Source organism: Ambystoma mexicanum, chromosome 13 (assembly GCF_040938575.1).
Source record: "Ambystoma mexicanum isolate Mex_15411 chromosome 13, UKY_AmexF1_1, whole genome shotgun sequence".
NCBI classification, from domain to species: Eukaryota; Metazoa; Chordata; class Amphibia; order Caudata; family Ambystomatidae; genus Ambystoma; species Ambystoma mexicanum.
In genome coordinates this window covers 407591419-407612184 of record NC_090938.1, presented here as the reverse complement: position 1 = coordinate 407612184, position 20766 = coordinate 407591419, and positions in this window count along the sequence as shown.

The following is a 20766-nucleotide window of genomic DNA, read 5'->3' as shown; positions in this document are numbered from 1 at the left end:
ATTCCCTGAGTGGATTCCTGCCTCTATCATTCCTATGCAGTCCTACTGCTCCTTTGAATGCCTGGTCTGTCGGCGTTCTCTCTGTCCTGGCCACTCTCTCACAGTGACTACTATCTACCGATCACCTGTATAGATCTCCCCCTTTCGTCTCCGAGCGGGCAGACCTCTCTTCCTCCCTCCTGGCCTCAACCACTCAACTCCTCCTCCTTGGAGACTTCAACATCCACCTGGTTGCTTCCTGTCCCGTCACTGGCCTCTTTTGCAACCTTTGTGACTCTCTCTCCCACTCGATTCTTCCCTCTGGCCCGTCTCACTCTACAGGGCACACTCTCGATGTTCTGATCTCCTCAGACCTCTCCCTCACTAACCTGCTCACCACTCCTCTCTCCTGGAGTGACCACATTCTCCTCTCATCTCTCTCTCTCTGCCCCTCAGGCCAAGCCTACCCTCACACTGCCACCCACCTTCTCAGTCATTCGACCCATGAAGAGTGTGTCAGTTGAGGCTTTCGCCACCTCTTTCTCTTCCCCTCTTGCACCTCTGGCTGACTCACACACTGACACAGCCTTTCCATGCTCCACTCAGCTATCTCTTACACTCTTGATGCACTTGCCCCTGTCATGAGGATCCACATGAAGCCTAAAGCCAAGTGCAACTCCTGGTACGACTCAGATCTTGTCACCCTTAAACACAAGTGTTGGGTAGTTTAGAGGAAATGGGTGGCATCTCGTACATCCTCTAACAAACTGACCTGCAGCCTGCTCCAAATGCAATACCGACTCTCTGTCCTCACTAAGAAGAGATCTCACATACAAGCCTGTGTCCCTGCGGCATCTAACAACTCAGCCGAACTCTTTCAAATCTGCAAGGAGCTGGCCAATCCTGCTGCTGTCTCTACCTCTCCTGGTCCGTCCCAGGCCCTCTGTACGGCCCTGGCTTCTCACTTCATCTCTAAAACCCAGGACATTCTGTCCACCCTCTCAGCTTCTCCTGCTTCTCCCTCCAGTCTCTCCTCTTGCTCCGGCCCCCTTGCGGCCACCCCCCTCCATTCTCTGCCTTCCCTCTCTTCTCCTCTGATGAGGTTTCTAGACAAGTCCGATCTATGAAAACCTCATCAAAACCAGATCTTCCCTGTTCTTCCAAAACCATCAAGGACCAAATTGACACCCTTGCTCCAGCCTTGGCCGATTTCTGCAACCACTCTTTTGCCTCTGGAACCTTCCCCTCCCACTTAAAGCACTCTCTTGTGCACCCTCTTCTCAAGAAACCCTCAGCTGACCCCTACCTTCCGGCTAATTATCGTCCGATCTCTATCACTCATTTCCTGGGCAAACTCCTGGAAAAACTGTCCATCTGCCCGCTTAATCTTCGGCCTCATCACGACTTGGGCGGTAACGCCGGCGGTATTACCGCCGGTGGTATTAGCCCTACTGCCGAACTCCCCGGCGCTAATAGCGCCGGATCACGAGTTTGGCGGTAATGTTAATCCCCATCCCCCATTGAGCTCAATGGGGAAATTTCGCATTAATACCGCAGGCGGATTTCCCGTCGGCGGTATGAGCGCGAATTTCCAGCGGATTTCCCCCCAGCTAAGAGCTGGGGTGAAATCCGCTGAAGTCCTGATTTGGCGGACCCTTAAATCCGGCAGTAATAGCGCTACCGCCGGATTTAAGGGTTACCGCCAGAGTCGTGATGAGGGGGGTTGTCTTTATGACAATCATACTGGCTTCAGAGCAGCCAGAAGCACAGAAACTGCTCTCCTGAACATGCGTGAAGACCTGCTCTCTAACCTTGATTCTAATCTCCCCTCTATCCTCATCCTACTCAATCTCTCCTCTGCCTTTGACACGGTCAACCATGCCATCCTGCTCAATCAGCTGTGTGATAACCTGGGTGTCAGTGATCAGGCTCTGGCCTGGCTGACCACTTTCCCATCCGACCGACCCTCCCAGGTTCAATTTGGGTCCTTCTTCTCCTCTATCTCTCTCTCCACCTGCAGTGTTCCCCAGGAGTATAACCTTTCTCCCTGGTTGTTCAACCAATACTTGGCACCTCTCGCCCACCGCATTGCTGCACTCTGCTCCAACTTCCAATGCTATGCGGACAACACCCAGCTTGTTTTCAGTACCCCTCTGCCGCCTCCTCTCCTTCTCTCATCCCTGATTGTCTGTCTGCAATCCAAGAATGGTGCACCGCCAATGATCTCTGCCTGAATGCCAGCAAGACTGTGATCCTCCTTATCGGCACGCCTACACTTCTCTTTCCCTGCACTCTCTGGGCGGCCTCCCTTGGCCCTCGTCCTGCTCCCACCTGCGTGGTTAAGAACCTCGGGGTTATCTTCGACTCCACTCTCTCCTTCTCTCCTCACATCACTGACGTCTCTAAGAAGTCAATCTACCAACTTAACCTTCTCAGAGGTATTCTTCCTTTCCTCTCCTTCCCCCAAAATCTCACTGTCTCTAGAGCTCTGGTCCTCTCTAGGCTTGACTACTGTAACAGCCTCTTTTTAAATCTGCCAGCCTCTACTCTCCGTCCTCTTCAACTCGTCCAAAACAGGGCTGTGAGACTTGTCCTTGGCCTCAAGCCCAGGGATTACACCTCTCCAGCACTGAAATCCCTCCATTGGCTCCCAGAGGCTGCAAGGATCAGTTTCAAGACCTTTTGCATTGTCCACAAGGTTTTCGGGGGCCTGGAACCAAAATATCTCCAGCTTTCTCTTCTGAAGTATCTCCATACTCGAGCTCTTCGCTCTTCCACCTCAAACTCCTTAAGGGTCAATTGCTTTTCCAAGCAAAGAGCTGGAGGCAGATCTCTCTCTTGGGCTGGCGCCTCCCATTGGAACAGCCTCCCTGGCTCTCTGAAACTTGAGCAGAACCATCTCAGTTTCTGGAAGCTGCTCAAGACATTCCTCTTTGCTTCTGCCCTCTCTCTTCCTATTCCCTGCAGATCTTCTCTCTGTCACTGTACTGGTTTACCCGGCTAACCTCTGAAACTCGGGCCCAGTTCCCTGCCCCCCCCCCCAAGTTGCACACCTGCACCGCTGCCTGGCAACCCTGCACTTGGGGCTGTATCTGTTACCCTACAGCCCCCTTACCTGTACTTCCCAATCACCTGCTGCCTGCACTTAACTCTTGCACTGCCACCTGCTGGCCACACTTCCTTCTTCTTGTTTTGTTTGTGTTTTGTTGATCATATGTCCTGCACTTCCCCCCCTTTCCCCTCCTTGCATTGCACAATCTCATTGTCACTGGGCCTAATAATATCGTTGTCTTGTTCCCCCTTGTTCCCTTCCCATGCCTCATCGCACTTTCAAACACTGTGTATAGGCGTGCAATAAATAAAATATCATATCATATCATACCATTGATATCAGCAACTACACTCCCAATGATATCAGTAACTATACTCCCTTTGATATCAGTAACTATGTTCCCATTGCTATCAGTAACTACGCTCCCAATGATATCAGTAACTATGCTCCCAATGATATAAGTAACTCTAAGCCAATAAAATCAGTGACCATGTACATCAACGATACCAGTGAACGTGCTTTCCCAAATAATGCTAGTTACTGTGCTCCCATTAATAGAATTATCTGTGTCCAACAACATCAATATGCATGCATGCATAGCCAGTGCTTTAAAAGGGATGAGAAAACGAGGGGGCAATAACCAGGGTATGTGGCCTCAAGGGGGGGCGGCAAGTGATTTAGGGAAGGGCTGACTGCCCCAAGCAATACATCACGAGACCCTGCAAACAGGTTTTTGGGTCACCTAGCATAGTCTCAGGTGGTCTTGTTTGGATCAGTTTCTATATTGTGGATGCATTGCTTGGCCTCAACCCCAGCTAAGAGTTGTACCTCAAACCAACCTCAACAGTGTTATCTTTGGTTTTCCTAATCAATATATAAAATGGGACACATTTTCTGAAACTGAAACAAGCTTCAGGTTTCAGCCAGATGATGGTGACTGGAAACAGCGCACAATAGAATGCTCAGTAAAAATCAGGTCAGGCACTAGAGCTGCTGCTGGCTAGTGAGGGACGAGGGGAAGCCGGCACAGTCCTTCCTCTGGATCAGTTTTCGACTGGTCCTAGCTTAGTCCTAAGCTCTGTTAACACCACACATATAACTGTAAATGCCCTGATTACTTCCCGGAAATCTGAATTACTTCAAGTCCAGGACCCTCATTAAGAAGGAGCCGGTCTGGTAAAAATGCCAGAATAAATTGCCAGTACTAACGGCTCTGGCATTTTTACCAGACTGGCTCACTCCGAGTCTGCCGGTAGGTGCAGTGAACTACAGGCACAGAAACCACCAAATTATAGGCACCGTTAACAATGGTGCCAGTTATTCAGTAGTTTCCATCCCATGGGGTCCTACAGGACTCCATGGGATGGGAACTTACTGCCGTTGCCGGCATCTGGAATATCCTGGTACACCGGAATATCGGGCACGGTAGTACAGGCGGGTTACCAGCAGGCTCGTAAGGAAGGCGCAAATCTTCCTCGTCCCAGTCAAGTATAAGCGAGGTAGCTGGACTTTCAAGCCAAACTTCCTTTTGGTCTCCGTACCTTCTATTCCCCGGAACCTAGGGCTGCTCCAGAGCACTTCGGAAGATGTGGACTTGGAGTAATGAAGATTACTGGTAATTAATGAGGGCATCACCTCCTCGTCCCAGTCAACTACAAGTGACGATATAACAAGCAAATGACTGAACTACAAACCACATTCACCACCAATGATCTGCAAAAACACGTTATTGAAAGAAAAAACACCCCAGTACATCAGGCACCTGCACACTGTAAGACAACTGTACACACCGAGCCCTCAGAGACGTCTCTGAGAAACAACTTGTAATGGCGCACAAAGGTAGAAGGAGGAAGCCAAGTAGCTGCCCTGCAGATTTCCTGCAGGGGTATCCCTGAGGGAAATCCGCAGGGAAGCTACTTTGCTGTTCTTGCACGGCTGAAATTCCCGATTCACCCATTTGAACTCAACCCACGAAGCCGCCACTCCCCTAGTGGATCTGCCCTGCGTAACGTGTGGCAATGGAACACCCTGATGCTCAAATGCCACCGCAATACATTACAGGAGCTACTAGCTAATGGTGGCTACTGAAGGCTTTGTTCCCAAAAGACCTGGACCAAAAAAACCAACAAGGAGTTACAAGACTGCAACCCTGCAGACCTCTATAAATAAAATTTAGCACCTCTCCCCACATCCAACAGGTGTAGAGACTCAACCATCAGACTCAAGCTAGGAAGGAAATACCAATTCTTGTGAGGGATGAAAGGCTTACCCAATCTTATGTCAAAAAGACAGGGAAGCTTAAAGACCAACCCTGAAGGACTAAAATCAAGTTAAGGGGCCTGACATGACAAATCCCCCAGTGCCCCCACCTGTAGGCAGAACAAAATGCCAAAAGGAACATTACCTTCAAGGTAAGCATTTTGAGAGACACCCGTACCAGAGGTTCGAACAGGGCTTTACCAATGCATGTAATATCGTGGGAAGATCCCAAGTCAGAAGGCCTGGCTGCATAAGAGGCTGTTCCTTCGGTACATTCTGGAACAACGTGGAAGCATAAGCTCTACTGGACCAAATCTATCCTAAGGTTCCCTGACCATTCTGTTTGCTACTGGCTCGCAAACAAAGATGATACTGCCAAACCCAAAGAAAAATCTAGAATCCTCAATGGCGCACAAGACAAATAGCCTAGGTGAACATGGGCACACCACAGAGAAAATGATGCCCAGTGCATATCATAAATCTTAAGGGTGGATAGCGTGGGGGCTCCCTGCAGAATACCAGCAACCTCAGGAGAGACCCCGTTGGCAATCAGCCGTTCCCGTACAGTTTCCAAGCTGACAGGTGTAGATATCTGAGGGAAGATTGAGACAGGCTTGGTCACTTAGCTGGGGAAAATCCACAGGGTGCATGAGGCAAGCTGAACAACCAGAGGGAACCACAATTTCCTCTTGCATAATGGAATGAACAGTAGGACCTAAGCATTTCCCCTTTGCATCTTGGTGAGGACCCAAAAGAACAGGGGAAATGGGTTTGGGGGAGGGGCACAAAAACCTCTTTGGCCACGAAATAGATAAATCATCCCACCCCCAAGCAGCCTGATCCCTGCTCCTGGTGCAAAAACAGGCCAGTTGGGTGTTGGTGTTTGGTGTTATCATGTCTAGTCATGGGCAGCCCCACTGGCTACAAATCTGGAGAAACAACTTGTGCTCCAACATGGACTCCCACAAGGACAGGTAGGACCTGCTCAGAGCAGCCGCCTGGAGATTGTTCACTCCTGATATGAATGATGCTGTCAAGGTGGGAGGAGTCTCTGTCCAGGAGCCAATCGACTGAACCAGATTTACGAGGGACTGGCACAGAGTCCCCTCTAACTACTGATGTAGAACTTTGCTACAATGTTTTCTGTGCAAGCATGAACTGTTTGTTGAAGCAGTCAAGGATCAAACCCTTGCAGTGCACATCTGATCGCTGTCATGTCCCTCCAAGTCACCGAGTTGGAGTCTTGCAATGCAGACCACCGGTCCTGCAATGCCTATTCTGCTAGAAACGCTCATCACTCCAGAAGGCAGGTATTTTTTTTATCACAATGGGATCTGGGGCACAAATGACACAGACCTCTGCCACCATTGTGGGGACAGTGCCACTTCCTATGACATCTAAATCAGAGCTTCGCACAGCTCCCTCTGTGGATTCCAATGGTGGAGAAGATGGCGAACCAAAGGTTTGAAGTGAAGCCAAACCCATGATACTATTGACACGCATCCTGCCAATTCTTCCTGGGCTTTCAGCCATTGACCTGCTTAGGGAGAAGGTGTAACCAGAAGAGCAGCCACTCAACTCCTCATCTACTTTGCCCGCCTGGCAGGAAGGAACACATTGTTGTGGACTCCAATCGTCGGGATGGCATCAGCTGTGATTTTGCGCAGTTGATCCTCTAACTGGGTGTTTCTGGGAGAGTGCACACAATGTTGACATCTGTCATTGTCTGAGCCGCTGAAGGGGCATCTGTGCATGGATGGGTCGCGATCCCCTTCTCATGCAGGAGACCAACCAGTGGTGCCAGCACCTTTGTAAAAACCTTTGGTGCAGTTTTCAGGCCAAATGGGAGAACCTCAAATTGGAGCTGATCGACGCCCAACCAGAACCCTAGAAACTGCTGGTGTTCTGCAAAAATAGGGATGTGAAAGTATGCGTCTCTTAAATATATGATGGCCATACATTCCCCACAGCATATAATATTACAAATGGATTCTATTGACTCCATTCAAAAGGCAGTACTGTGAATGTGGCAGTTCAGGCGTTTCAAGTCCAGACCAGGACAAACGTCGCCGCAGGGTTTCAGTATCAGGACAAGATGGAGTAGAACCCTCTGTCCATTCTTCCAGAGGGACTCCCACCAGTGCTCCATACTGAACCAAGCCCTCCACACCACACAGGTAATGGCTGGTTCAGCACAGAGACAGTCTCATGGCATTGAGACATCTGGCTTGAAATCAGTGGTCTTCAAACTGTGGGCCTGTATAGCAGAGCCCGAAGCATATCCACCGGTTGGGGGAAAGGTCGTGGACAAGGGATAAGCCTTTAATAACAAATATAAGCATTTATAGCTTGTGGGGGGGGACTTGGAAACAATAGATTTACTCAAGTGGGGCCCAGTATTAACAAGTGAATACCACTGATTTATATGAAGCATTAAGTCCTACATCTGTGTAAGTGACACTGCATGAGTGACCCGCTAGTTGGAGCCAGGCAGAGGGAACTGATATGGTCAAGTCTGAGGGCAGAAGGGGGAGAGGAAGTGTGGACAAAGTGAAAGCAGCTGGTCCTGCTACGCGACAAGCGAGAAAATGAATGAGCAAGTTCACATGCTGTAAAGATGTGTGTCATACCGTATTGCATGCTACAAATTACCAAGCAATGATCCCCCAAAATGGTGGCGTCTCCTTGGAGGGAGAAAAGCACAAACTGTGACCGAGCAATAGGAGGGCCTAGTACCAAGACAAGGCGCAGATTTAGACAAACCCATCATGGAACAAGAGTGATGCCCCTGCCAGCATTTCTGGCCACGTCAGACACGCCCATAGTCCAATGGAGGTAAAGAAGTAGCAATTTTCAAGAGTACCTGGAAGCATTGAGAGCATGCAAAGCTAGAAAAACCACCTCAGTGTACACCTTTGCAGGTCGAGAAACAACCCTGCGATGATAACGGCAAATCCCTGCTAGTTAAATTCCAAACCTCTCCTTCTTTCTCCCTTTACTTCCTCCTCCTTTACAGACCCCCGGGCTACAACAGAACCTTTGAAGACTCCCTGAGTGACTCTGTATCAGCCATATTGCCCTTTCTCCAGACTCAGAGTTCTTGGGGATCTAAACATCTGGTTCGACAACGCCTCCAGCCCCATGACACGTCATCTCATTGACAACATGGAAGCCCTCAATCTGACCCCAACTCATATCAGGCCCCACACACATTGCACATCACACCATAGATGTAGTGTACAGCTCGTCTGACTTGATCTCGCCCCCCTCACCTGCCCCCTCATCTTGAAAGATCCCTCTTATATCCTCTTCTCAGCCCTGATTCCCATACCCCTTTTCCCTTCCTACCCCCTGCCTCCCCCAGGATCCCGCTCTGGATCAAGGTAACCATCTGCCCTGATCTTTCTTCAGCCCTATTCTCCTTTCCCAATCTCCCCCTCCAAGGAGGAAACCCCTCCCCAGACCTTTTTGACCGATGGCTCTCAGGGGCCCTGTCCCACTTAATCCCCACAAAAGCCCCGTCCCACTGCACAGGTCCTATACCCAGGTAGTTCAGCCCTCACCTCAAATTCCTCAAAACACTCAACCATCGCCTGAAACGACATTGGCCACTCTGGGTAGACAGACGAGAGTGTACAGATTAGAAATAAGAAAAGCCAAACATGCCTTCTACACCTCCTACATCGCCATTGCAAACAACCCATGCAAAGAACTCCACAAGATCATCTCTGAGTTCAAAACCCCCCTCTGCTCTTCCTCTCTGCCCACAGTCTCCCAAACACTGTGTGACACTATCTCTAACCATTACCTCAACATAGCCATTGAAAGGAACCTCACCATCCACCCTAATCTACCAACCCCTTCTGACCCAATACCGACAGCCCCCGTCCGCTGCTCACAAATGGACCCCCTTCAGCTCCTTCTATGCAATCTCCCATTCCGAGTTCTCAAGGCTTCTCTCAATAGCCACCCCTCAGGTTCCTCGGGAGACCCCTGCCTCTGGGCCTCCTCAAAAACAGCCTCTCCCCCACCTGTGCAGGCAGCCGCAACAGATCTATAATCAACCACTCACTAACAGCATGTATTTTCCCACCAGCATTCAAAACCTCTCAAGTCAAACCACTACTAAAAAGGCACTCTCTTGACCCCCTCTTCCCCTCCAATTACCGCCCCATCTCCAACAACTGCTTCATAGCCAAATTCCTACATTGCACAGCATACTCCCAGCTCTGCCTCTTCACTGAGGCCCATGGCCTTCATGACCCTGCCCAGTCTGGCTACAGACCCCTGAACCCTCCCTGTTCTATCTGGGACGACCAGAAAACAACAGCAGACTCTGAGGGCGGCACTGCTCTCATCCGCCTTGATTTTTCAGCAGCCTTTGACATGATTAACCACTCCATTTTCATGAACAGATTCTTTGACCTAGGCATAAGGGGCTCTGTCCTCAGATGGATCTCCTCTTTCCTCTCTGACTGCTCCCAAATCGTCTCTTCCATGCTTTCACCTCTGCCCCCCCACCACCCAGTCCCCCACAGAGTCCCCCAAGGAGCCTCCCTCTGCCCCTCTTCAAGCTCTACCCTTTGCCACCCTGAGCTCATCTGTTCCCACAATCTCACTTGTTACAACTATGCTGACGACAGTCAGATCATCCTCAAGATTCCCAACACCCACTCTTCACCCCACCCAGACCTGGCATCCTGCCTCTCAGACATTGACCTCTGGATGACGAAGCATCACCTGCTCCTCAACCCGAGAGAAAAACGAAATCCTAATCTGTGGCAAAAGGGCTCTCCTTCCCCAACCTATCCTTTGGCCGCATTTATTAGGACCCGTGCCCACTGCATCCCCCCAGTCAAAAACCTAGGATGCACTTTTAACTCAGACTTGACACTCTCCTGTCATATCAATGCATACTCCAGATTGTGCACCTTCTACCTCTGCACCTCCGCATCCTCAAGCAGATCTTTCTTTATTTCTCCTACCCCCATGGGTTTTCCACAGTCATGGCCATCATCCTCTCATGCCTAGACTACTCTAACTCCCTCTACCTAGGAGCACCTACACACCAACTCAGAAAGCTCCAACGGATTCAAAACTCTGCAGCAAGGCTCCTCCTCACACTCTCCCACAGGGATCACATCTCCCCGCACTCATGACACTCCACAGGCTACCCATCAGTCAACAGGCCTCCTTCAAAGCCATGTGCATTACTCACCGTGCAATTCACAAGAAAGGTCCGGAATTCCACCAAAACAAGCTCACTCACTACCGGGCCACCAGAATCCTTCTATTAGTCCCTGCACACCACCTGGTAGGCCCTCTCCTCAAATTCTCCAGATTAGGAGGTGTCTGTTTCTCTGTCCTCTGACCCACTTTCTAGAACTCCCTCCCCCTCATGATCCACCTCATAGAGTATTACTTCGCCTTCAGGAAAGCCCTCAAAATGTGGCTGTTACCCCCGACTTCCTGATTCTCTTTTTAACAACAACGATTCAAACTGTAGCTTCCCACATAACTCTCTATCTCCTTAAACACAATCCCCACCTTCAGTCCATAGTATACCTCTGCTTCGCCCATACACTCTATTTAATCATGCGTGACTAGCAGGGTCTTGGCCACCCTCATAAAACTTTAATGGTTGAAATGCACACATGCATAATAGAACCCTCCAAATTCTCTCAAATACTGTGCCTTTGAGGGTGTTTAACCAATGCGTGTTGAGACCATAATTATGGTAAAAGTCGCAATAACAAATGACAAAATGAATGAATGAATGATCAAGCATTGTGGATAAACATACTGGTAACAGAGAGGAGAAGATGCACAGCGTGTTTCATATGGAGAAGAATTCTCATGGGACCAATATACAAGAACTATTCGACACATTCTTTTGGTGAAAAAATGACACCAAAGTCAACCTAGTGAGACACTACCTGAAATTGTATAATCTGAGTCAAGCAGTAGAAGCAACGATGGATGAATACCTGACCAATCTCTGGGAACTGTCAATTGCAAGTGAGTTTGGCAAGTTAGAGACATGCAGCTGGGAAGGTGTAGAGACAAGTGTGTGCAACGGAAACTGGTACAGTGCAAAAACCAGACACTGTAAAATGATGTAGAAGCCATGATACCAACTCATGACATTGAAGCGCTCCCAAACACTCCAGCCTACCAGTGGTAATTGTAGTGCATAGAGTGACACATAAGTGCAAGGGTCAAGTCAGTGGGAAAGATAGACTGGCAAGCCACGCCTCAGGTGCAGGGGGCTATAGCAGGTATGCAGTGTCAATCAGATAGGTTGGTGGAACAGTACAGTATTTCGCTAACGAGCAATTAATGGCTGGGTGAAGACTGAAACTGAGTCGTATGGATGAGCTGCAAGAATACAAACCTAAAGTGGCCGGTGCACATGCATGGAACCATCGATTCGGCTTACCTCTCTGGACAGGTGTTGCAAACTGCCAGGAGCCTCCTGGTTGGATGTGGAAGCAATGGACGAAGCGGCGTCTGGACATAACGTGGAGATGATGCAGTGGCAGACATAGTAGGGACTTGGACGGCATGGGCCGCGGCTGGTGGTGCATGGAAAGAGCCTCTGGGCCCTCCATGGCCAAGACAAGCACAGACAGCTAGAAGCCTTTCCCAGCAGCCTTCCCCAGAACAAGTGGTTCCATTTTTGTGAGAACGAAACATGTTGGGCAGATAATGTACAGATAGATCCGCAATAGGGTCTATGCAATTTTCTGCATTTGGTGCACAGGCTTGTATTAGACTTTGCAAGAGCAAATACTCAATACAGGTTTTTTTTTGATAGCAGATTGCACTTTTTGGTTGATTTTATGACATGTGTTTTAAGATCGTGTTGTTTTCTTTAAGATGTAAAAATCGTATGTAATGTCTCCTGTATGTTGAACCTAAGGACACAAATGTGTCCTTTAAACTGTTGTTTCAAATGTGTTGGAAATAAATTCTTAAGTAAAACAAATGGTGACTTTATCCTACATCAGCAGTCCAAGCAGGTTTCAAGTGGTATACTCTCCTGCCAGGACTTTCCTCTTGTGACTTGAATTTGCTTGGTATGCTCTCCTGCCAGGATTTTCCTCACATATCCACTGTGCACACTCCTAGACTTAATAGTCTCTATGTCTAATTTATTCTCTCTTGACTCTGCCTGGTATACTATCCTGCCAAATCATTCCTTATAAGTATGCAACATACACTCACAAACTTTACATTCCCTTTATTGTCCTTTGTTCTGTCTTTGAAAGTAGTATTCAGTTGCTTGCTCTTTCTCATACACTTTGTTACATCTTATTTGCTTTTGGGAGGATTGCCAATTTGCCCCAGTGTCACTGCTTCCCTTGGGTGGACTCACCGGTTCTTGTTTGTGTGTAGGCTTTCCCGCAGTAAGCCTGCAGCTCTTCAGCATTCCATTCCTGTTTGCTGCCTTTGCCTTGCAGCTTCTGTGCCCCTTGTGGGTCCCGCTCTTCTGCACGACATCTGTCTGGGTTTTTGCAGTGAGGATACTGCCTTCCAACACCTGCAAACGCTGTGAAGCTTCAGTGTCCTTTCAGCCTGTGGCTTCTTGCAGTCCGCTCCTCTAGGTTCCTTCGTCAGCCCTGCAGTCCCTTGGTCAACAACAAGAGGACTAGAGCTCTCCAGCCAGCGTCTTATTTTCAGCTGGTTTAAATCTGCCAGCAACTTGCCTTTCCCTTCAACAAATAGAGTGCGGCTTGTGCTCTTGTCTTCCATTCATCTTCACTACTTGGTACATCTTTTGCGTCGCAGTACTTTCGCATTTAGGAAAAAAGAAGTCTGTTCTTGGTGACATGTATGGAAAGTCTGAAAAAGTATTTTCAGTCATGTTGAAAGGCAAGTCAGTTCTCAGGGACTTGTCTGAAAAAAGTCATTTTGAAAGGCAAGTCAGGTTTTAGCGACTTGTGTACAAAGTATGGGGAGGTATTTTCAGTAACCTTTCTAGGTGGGTGAGGGGAGGGATGAGAATAAGCCATTAAGGCACGGGAAATGGATGGGCTATCTTCAAAAGAAAAAGGGGGATACCATAGGCCTCATTGCGAGGTCGGCGGTAATCCTGTGGTGCCAACGGCGGGTTGCCGCCGACACCGAAACACTGTTTCCGGCGCCTGACTTCCCAGTGCCACTGGGACATTACAAATCCCGGCAGGATGGGAAATCAGGCGTCAGATTTGGTAAGTCCCCATTCCCGTGGAGTCCCATAGGACTCCACGGGAATGGGGACTCAGAAGCATCGGCACTGTTGCTAATGGTGCCGGTGCTTATGTGACAACTCTGCCTGCAAGGGCCGTTGCGCCTGGCAGGGTCAGAGCCGCCTGGTGCAACGGCCCCTGCAGGCAGACTTGTAGTGTGGCGGTCCAGAAACAAGGGTGCCGGTAAGCTTAACAGCAGCCTTGTTTCCAGACCACCACACTCCTGAGGCCCCATGTCTCATCTGATGATGTCATGTCACTCTCTTGGGGTTTGCCTCCCCCATGTGATCGTTCCTCATATAGCCACCCCCAAGGTCAGGATAAGGTAGCGGCTACCATCCCCATGCCACATGGGGGGAGGTCACTGCTGGGAAAGGAGTGATGACCCCATCGGATTCATCACAATGGGAAGATCATAGGAAAATACTACATTCCAAAGAAAGAGTAAACGTTGGTATGGTCATCCTTTCTCTGTGATGCAGATTTTTCCTTAGTTCTTCCTCTCATAGAAATGTATTTTTGATGTACCCTTTCATTGTGTTTTAGTCGTCTTCATTGTTGCCTAAGAGACCAGGTTATGGTGGTGAAACAAACAACCAATCACAAGGTTGTGGTGCAGAGAGGTGTTTTAGCTAGAAAATGAAACTGCAAAGGTTTATGTTCAACATATCGAACACCAGGAGCATTTGAAATGAATGAGCTACAAGGTGAGGCTGATCGGGATACCTTAAGACAGAAGACTGCAACCTCCAGCACTCCAGATGTTTTAGACTAGAACTCCCATGATTGCTCAACATTGACTATTCGGCAGTGGAAGCGTGGAAACTGCGCAGCACTTGATACTTCAGTGTGAGCTGACTAAAGCCCATCGAGCAGTGGCTAGGCTCAGTCCAGGTTTGAAGAGACGCTCTGGGATCTCTTCATGGGGGGAACCACGAACAATGTTTTGTGTTTTTTTTTAACCATTTTATGGAGAAAAGTAGCTCTCCTTTTGGCTACCCATGGCTACTAGGAAAAATCTGCTTAACTCTGTTTCATCCCCAATGATTGCCCCCTTTTTTTATTATGTGGCCTTCTTTCGTTTTCCTTTTGTTTTTACGTGTTAAAAAGTCGTTTGTAATAACCTCTGTATAACATGGTAATAATAAAAAAAAACTATGGTGAGCATGCCTCATAGGAGTTATAGTCCAAAACATCTGGAGAGCCAAGGGTTGCAGACCCCTGCCTTAATGAGGCTAAATGAGCTAATCAGGGACATGGTGATTGAGTCAGTGGAGGCAGCAGTGGTTGAGCACAATAGTTGGTACCCATAAGGCATAAATAAGTAAATAAATAAATAAATAAATAAATAAATAAATAAAGTAAGTTATGGGTTGATTTGAGAAGCCGGAACACCGAAGTGATCTGTAACAATTTCTCACTGCCCAACATTTCAGGTGATGTCCCTGTAGAGAGTGTGTCAGTTCCCAAAGATGGGAAGCAGAAGTGCCTATCACTAGGTGACACTGCATCACCAGCCCTAATCACCTGAAGATTGCCTAACAAACACCATTCTCTGGGCTTTATCACAAATTGGGTGGTATCCTGGCAGTATTACTGCCGGGATACTGCCAGGGCTAACAGCGTTACCGGCAAACCCCCCGGCGCTATTAGCGCCAGATCACGGGTTTGGCCTAACGGTAATTCCCCATTCCCCATTGGACCTAATGAGGAATTTTCAGCATGATTACCGCTGGCGGTATTAACGCCCAGTAATTGCACCGAAAATCAGCAAATTCCCAGCGCATAGCTTAGAGCTGGGGGTAAATGCTGCCAAACCTGTGATTCGGAAGACCCTTAAATGCGGCAGTAATAGCGTTACCGCCGCATTTAAGGTTTACCACCAAACTCGTGATGAGGCCGTTTGTTTGTTAAGGAATCGCTACTGGGTACAGTGCTGTAATGTTCTTTCCTGTTATATTGTTCTCCTGTTTGTTAAGCCTCCAGGGCTTCTTTATGTGTTTGAATTGTACATAGTTACCAGTGTTTACATTGTACATAGTTACCATTGTTGCAATTCAGTGACTTCACATTCTCAGGCTGTTGGAATTGTTATGACTTGGGAGAGGGAATTCTGGAATCAGTTGAGAGTGAACCCTGAGTGGTTTGTCCGCAGTCTGATCCTGGTGCTTAGAATACATTTTATCTGCACCTTTCACCTGGAGTCTCTGTTATTCTACCTATCCATCTTTGCAATACTGGTGATGAGCCGCCCTGACTGCAGTGGAGTGAGACAGTAGAACCATTGCCAACCCAAAGGCATAGCAATTGCCAGCAGTTTATATGCACACCAATACTTGAACGAATGTAAAAATATCTAGTGCATGCCTCACATGACTGTGGCTCCCGTGGCATCCCTTGCCGCTGCATCCGTGGCATCCCTTTACCAGGCGTCCTTAGCAGGTCCCACGAGGAGACCTCGTAATGAGGCGGTAGGGGGTCAACGGGGCTGGCAGCTCTACAGGCCCCGTTAACCCCCTACCGTCAGAGTTGTAATGAGGCTCATAGGGCCTCATTAGGACCCAGGCGTTAAGGGGTTAACGGCGCCGTAAAAGATGTCGGCGCTGTTAAACCCTTAACGCCTTACTACGAGGTCCCTTTGCGGGACCCGACCTTAACGGCTGGTCTAGACCAGCCGTTAAAGTAGGGGCCCGCAAAGGGACTCTCGAGGTAAGTACGCTACCGCTATTTGCGGTACCGTACTTACCGCCTTCCCCATTCCCATTATGCCCTATGGGGCAAAATGGGAATGGGGAAGGGCCATGGTGGCATGGGGAATTACCGCCCTGCCAACCTTGGAATGGAGTGGTAATTCCCCATTCCGCCATGGCGGACTTCGGCATCGCCCATGGTGCTAATAGCACCATGGTTTTCTGCCGGAGTCCTAATGAGGGCCATAGTCTGCAAAATGACCAGGTCTTTTCCTTTCTCTTTGCAGGCAGGTCTCTTCTACCTCTGCCTTGCATGGTGAGGTTTCCATCTCTGCTGTTCTCTCCGGCAGTACTTCACTCCTCCTCGGACTGTTTCCTTCTTGAGCTTGAATTCCTTCAGACTGCTGTATCTCCTTTTTAGGCCACTCTTCAGCTAGCGACTTGTCACCGCCAGAACTTCTCTGACCACTATCATGGTCCTAAATTGATGGACTGTGCATTTCTGCTGTTCTCTTTTCATATAGGGCTATCCATTCTAAATTCCATCTCCTCCTGTCTTGGGTGTGCACACGATTGCTCCCTCGCTGATACACTCTCACTGGTCGACTAAACTTGGATCCCATCACAGGGCCTCTATGTGACAGTTTAATTTTGATAAGGTCAACCTCTTGGACGTTGCTTGGCTGTGAGGAGGCGGAACAGTGATATATTTGTGATCCCACTCGTGGTGTCAGTGGGCCGCCATGGCTTCCTTAACTGTAATATGAGGTCTAATCCTGCTGCTGTGGCTAACTGCATGTTAGCCACAGCAGCAGGAACCAGTGTGGGCGTTCCACCAGGCCACTTGCTTGAGGATGATATAGGGCTGCTTCTATCGTCTTATTTTCTTTAAGACATTTCTCCATCTACCTTGAGCGAAGTTGGACCCCCTCATCCGTGATCACTTCTCTTGGTAACCCTTCTCCTTGGAAGACATCTTTGAGGAAGCGAATCACGGTGTGTGTGGTGATGTCTGGGTCAAACTCTACCTACACCCACTTCGAGAGGTAGTCTACCAACATGATCCATTGCTTGTGTTCTGGATTCATTACATAAAATGGGCCTATAAAGTCCAACCCCAGTTTTTTCCACACCCCTTCCGGCACTTCCGTTGGGTGTAATGGAGCTTGCCTGACCTTGAGTCTTTTGTCACTGTTGAGGCATTCATGACACCTAAATAAAGACCATGCCAGGCCACCAGTATGATTCTCTCACACGCCTCCTCATCATGTTGCTCTGCAGGTGTCCTGCATGGGCCCTGCACATGATGGTTCGCCTTAGTGTCGCTGGTAGGATTGCTTGATCGCCTCTCATTAACATGCACTTATTTTCGAAAATCTCTACAGCTACCTTCCAATATGGACGCAGGCCTTCATGGACCACTTTCTCGTCCGGCCAGCCTTTCCGGGCCCATTCAGTGACATGTTTTGTCGTGGTATCTTTAGCAGCCTCCTTCTTCCAATGATTCTCAGTCATCTCTAGGAACTCATTGCTCCTGAGATCACCTAGCGATGCAACTACGCATTCGTCTTTGAGAAAGCTGGTGGCTGTGTCTTTCCGTTCATGCATCCTGGACATGCAGTCCGCCTGAGCATTTTTGCACCCTGCCATATGCTGCATCTCATAAGTATATTCTTGCAACTTTGCTGTAATGCGGGCCAGACGGGGAGTGGATGTTCGAGTGTCTCCTGGACTCACCATGTGCACCAAGGGATTGTGGTTGGTTACCAACTGAAATTTTGTGCCCCACACGTACATTCAAAAGTAGTCTACTGCCCAGGCACACGCTAGTATTTCTTTCTCTATGGTGGAGTAATTCCTTTTCGCTTGCAAATGTGCTTTTGAGGCGAATGCCACAATGTGCTCTTCATCTCCCTTCTTCTGGGTTAACGTTGCCCCCATCCGTATGAACTGGCATCGGTGGTGATCACTGTTCTCCACTGTGGGTTAAATTGTTGAAGGCAGGGAGCATGCGTGATACCTTCCTTGACCTTTTTGAAGGCTTTCAACTGCTCCTCTCCCCACTGATAGCCTGTACCTTTCTTCAGTAGATCCCTCATTGGGGCTGGGGTTTCAGAGAAGTTAGGCACGCATTTTGCATAGTACTCAATACAGGCCTAAATCAACCTCAACTCCTCCTTACTGTTGGGTGGGGGTGCCTTCACTATGGCCTGCAACAGATCTTTCTTCAGGCTGATCCCTGGCTTAAATATCATGTAGCCTAGGTACTCCAATTCCACATCCTGTAATATGCACTTGTTGTAGCATAGTCGAACTCCTGATTCATATAATTTGGCTAGCACTTTGCAAAGCACTTTGTTGTGCGTCTCCTTATCCTCTGCATATATCAGGATGTCATCCTGAAAGTAGGACATGTTCCCTATGTTTTTCAGCAAGGAGTCCATCATACGTTGGAAGGCTGTTACGGACGAGGACAGGCCGAATAGCATTCGTGTAAACTGGTATGTACCAAATGGAGTTATGAACTCTGTAAGTGGTCTTGACTAGCGATGCAGAGTGCCTGATGATAGGTGTCTCTCATGTCAAACTTCAAAAACACTTTGGCCTCTTTCATTAACAGAATGAGTTCATTAATGCTTGGTAAAGGATAGCTGTCCGATACCACTTCAAGGTTTAGGCTACTGAAAGTGAGCGTCCCCAAAAATACAGCAATCACTCCCCAATGAGAGTCAATAATGGACACATCCCAGGAGGGAATAAGACCAAGACCAAGTGCGGGTTAAGGTAAAAAGTAAGTTTATCCAAAAACCAAAATAGGGTAAGCAGAGAACACTGAGAGAGCACTCTGCCAGACATCAGAAAACATTCACATTTTGTTACAAAACAACGTCACCTATGACGTGGGAACTAGGGATTTCATGAATCGATGAGAATGGGCTCTGGGGACTGGACAGTATGGGTAGTATAATGTCGAAGCTCCAGGATTGGAGGATTGGTGAGGCTCCACGTGGTGTCACGGTGATGCTTGGACGTCAGCTGGGCTCATCGGGGTGGAGTGTTAGATGAGGAGATGTTTGAAGTGATACATCTTAGCTGCAATGACATTTGCCATTGTGGCCACACATACTCATTCAGTATTGATTATAATTCGTAATGTCCTTTAAATCCTATAAATCGTTAATCTAACATCACAAGAGAAATAGCACGTAACTCTGGGTGCTCTTATCTCATCATCCTAAAAACACTATGCAAAAAAGGGACTGCTTCATGGGTTCAGGTACTCTATCAGGGGGCACATGTCAGGGATGCCTCTATCATTCTGCTTTGTTAAATCTAGTGGGGGACAACTTTATTGTATGTTAGTACAAGAGTAAATATATGGTCAGTCGGGGTTGGGGTGAGCTTGGATATTATCTGGTCAAAGGGCACATGGCTGGTACATCAAAGGGTGGTGGGATGAGAGGCTTGTTGCCTATATTTCTTTTAACCATGGTCTCGGGGTGTGAAACAAGTTTTATGGTGTTGTGTGTCTAGGGGCTTAGGGGAGGGCGGAGGCCTGGTGCAGGCTTAGTGAAGGGGTGAGAGGTTATAGTTACAGCAACATATTGTTAATGAGGATAAATGAAAATAAGGGCCTTTTAGCAGTCAGCCTGACCTGAGGCGGGAGGAGAATGGGGGTTGCGTGAGCGGCGCTGCAGGAGAATAGAGCGAAAGAGCCCTGTTGCTTCTAGCTCGTTTACTTTACAGGGTTACATACATAGCATTTAGAATGCAGGGTAGGATTAAGCCAGTGTAGTTATAGGTAAATCAAACAATATGCAAGCTTTTGAACATTGTATAGGTCACACGTTTGCGTTTATCATGAGTACCATGTTACAAAGTAGATTCTATCAGCAACAGTCTTGCAACTTTTCTGTTTTACGTTATATACATTGGGTCCAGTATGCAAATTGATCATTTTTGTGAACACACGTATATTTGAAAAGCCAGTGAACATTTGGTATGTATGCCTTGTTTGTATTGCATCAAATGAGTGAATCAACATATCATGCAGAAAAGGACACTATTTGTTCAATAATGTGGGGCTTGGGCATATGACAAATAGCTTATGTGCTTTGAACATAGGTGAGGATCTTCTTGTTTCGATTTCTGGATTTTAGCCCCTTAATACACATTTACATGAGAGGATTTATAACCTTCACAGAGGGATTACCAGTATGGGTGAACCAGGGTGGCACACAGCTGTAGAATCCAGATCAGCTACTTCAAAAAGAGAACAAGGTTAGGGGGTGGGGGGTATCCACAGTGTATGTCATAAATGTGGGGTCTGCAAGGGTCGGGAATGTTTGTGGAGATGAATTGTTTTTGTTAAACCCAAGCCTTTACCCGGTCATTCACAGGTCAGTGATGGACTGCGGAAGGTGAAAGATACAGTGTTTGTCATGTAGCTTGCTCGCGCCTAGTCTCCAGTGGGAACAGGCCTTCTGCAGGGACGCAGAGGGGAGGGGGATGAGGGAGATGACAGGCTCGCTGTGCGTGGTTCTCGAGGGGAGAG